This window comes from Alosa pseudoharengus, unplaced genomic scaffold (assembly GCF_046254945.1).
Source record: "Alosa pseudoharengus isolate Yale_2024_CS ecotype anadromous, Long Island Sound unplaced genomic scaffold, YU_APseudo_1.1 YU_APseudo_1.1_scf_17, whole genome shotgun sequence".
NCBI classification, from domain to species: Eukaryota; Metazoa; Chordata; class Actinopteri; order Clupeiformes; family Clupeidae; genus Alosa; species Alosa pseudoharengus.
In genome coordinates this window covers 11,283,326-11,285,825 of record NW_027468640.1, presented here as the reverse complement: position 1 = coordinate 11,285,825, position 2,500 = coordinate 11,283,326, and the positions used below count along the sequence as shown (strand labels likewise).

The following is a 2,500-nucleotide window of genomic DNA, read 5'->3' as shown; positions in this document are numbered from 1 at the left end:
TGGATAATTAATGAGCCGCTCTGATTAATTACCGCTCTGGCAGCGCCGCTCTCGCCTTCAGACGCCGCCGACGCTGCCGGAGCCTCTCTGATACCCAGGACGGGAGATCACGGGGCATCTCACAGCGCCGCGCAAGCAACAGGCCAGACCACTCGCTTTCAGTGTGTGTGTGTGTGTGTGTGTGTGTGTGTGTGTGTTGTTGACTATGAATACACCGGTGTGTGACAAAACAAGAAGGCAAATAAGAGATGAAGAACAGGAACAGCAGACAAATTGGAAGTGAGAAAGAAAACACGAACACACAGATAGATAAACAGATAGAAATTGGGATGGAGAGAGAGAGAGAGAGAGAGAGAGAGAGAGAGAGAGAGAGAGAGGGAGACATGATGGTGGGAGCTTGGCACAGCATCTCTGTGGTAAACAGCACTATATATAGTTCAATTTCACACAGGACTTGTGAATCTGTTTGGGAATTGTGTGTGTGTGTGTGTGTGGCTATCACAAGCCTGGGCGTGTGTGACCCTGACTGTGTCACACTTTGTGTCAGGCATCATGCCCTTGAGCGTGGCTGCCAATGTTGTTCGGAGAAGTGTATTTGTGTGTGTATGTGTGTGTTTGTGTGTATGTGTGGGTCTGTATCTGTCTGTGTGTGTGTACGTGTGTGTCTGTGTCTGTCTGTGTATGTGTCTGTGTCTCTCTGTGTGTGTGTGTGTGTGTGTGTGTGTGTGTGTGTGTGTGTGTGTGTGTGTGTGTGTCAACCAACCAGCTAGACATTGGCAAAGTCACAACACCCTTACAGAGGCTCTGACAGCAGGTCTCATACAGTAAAAGCACAAGCCCAACGCTCTGAACTGGAACCAGCACTCGGAGAGCCTTAAAGCTACACATCCTCACAATGACAGATCTCAGATCAGTTCATATGGCTATAGTCAGTAAAGACATGCTGGGTGACCTACAGTAACCAGGAAGGGGGGAAAAAGAACACAACAACACAAAACAAAGAATGAATGGAAGTGGAATGTTGGGGGATAGAATAGAACTCAGCCGAGCAGAACGGAGAGGAAACAGTGCGCCGTCTATCCAGCCTGAAACAAAATGGCTGCCATGGGTTGAGGAGCCGTGTCGGTTTCTGGCACAGGCCAGCCCACGCAGTTGGTGTGTGTGAAAATAAATCTGACTCTCGATTGCCAGCACCCTAGACGATACAGCCAGGGCAGGATTAATGGGCTAAAAAATTTCCTTCCTGCCTTTTCTTATTTTTTTTTCTTTTACATTTCCTCTGAAAATTGAGGCAAATGTAAACAATAGCCAACTGTTAGCGTTAGCTTGTTAGCCTGGTAATCCACTGGTCAGAGACAGTCCCATCTGTTCTCTGTTCAGACGTCCAAATCAAGAACTCCAGGCTGGACTGCATATGATAACCGCCATGCAAGTACTGTGAAATACATTGGAAATGCTTAACCCAAAATCTCTGCAAGTCTATGACCAGAGGTTGGTCTGCAGATACAGAAACATGGAGATAGATAGGTCAAAGGTCATCAACATGTGTCCTACAGTCTTTCTGTCTTCAGTATTTGACACTTAAAAAAAAATTCACAATATACACAATACACAACAAAAATGCACACCAGAGAGTACAAAAGGAAATTCATTACCTTGTTTCTGTTTGAAGAAAAGCACAAACACGAATAGGAATGTCCACTCTATGCTGTCCACCTATGGCACTATTGCTTTTGCAGGCCTACTAAAATTGGCTAATTTCTCTGCAAACAGCATTTAGCAATAGTGACTAGACAGGGCTACTAGCAGTAAAGCCGATAATTAGCAGGCTAGCTTCCCACACAGGAAAAGACTTTTATTTTTGGCTTCTTGGAGCCCGTGTGTGTGTGTTGTGTGTGTGTGTGTGTGTGTGTGTGTGTGTGTGTGTGTGTGTGTTTGTATAGTCCATGAACGCTTGATGGTCTAAATGCACTTTGGATTATGCAGTCCTACCTCAGCTGCTAGGTTTCCTGCCATGGCCAGGCTCCTGAACGCTAGCTCTAATTGGGACCAGGTTGTGTCCATGTCGGGCACTTCAGCCAGACACAAAAGGTCTGACAAATGTGGTTGTTCCATTCTTCCCTTTCGCTTTTTCCCTCCCTATTTTCTCCCCTTCTGTCTTTTTTTTTGGGTCAAACGCCTGCTTTCAGTGTGGCTCCTTTCCTCTGTCAGTCTCTTTCTCTCTCTCTTTCTCTCTCTCTCTCTCACCATCTTTTTCTCTATTCTGAACATCTTCAGGAGGCCATCGACGTGATGAGCAGATAAATGCTCATTGTTTGGTGAAAGAAACTGGAGAAAAATGCATTTTTTTCCCTTCCTGATTTTCTCTGTCGCTTTGTCTCCTTTTGCGATGGCTGAAAAAAAAAACAGGGGATGACAAAAGACATTCTCCATGCCCCCTCTCTCACCTCCTCACCTCAACTGTCACTATCCCCCTCTCCCTCTTTCTCTCTCTTTCCCC

General features: G+C 46.0%; 1 protein-coding gene across 1 annotated transcript in view; it reads left to right on the top strand.

The window, feature by feature from the left end:
- The window catches only part of efnb3b (ephrin-B3b), a 52,963-nt gene that overhangs the window by 23,220 nt on the left and 27,243 nt on the right, over nt 1–2,500 (top strand). The window lies entirely within an intron of this gene.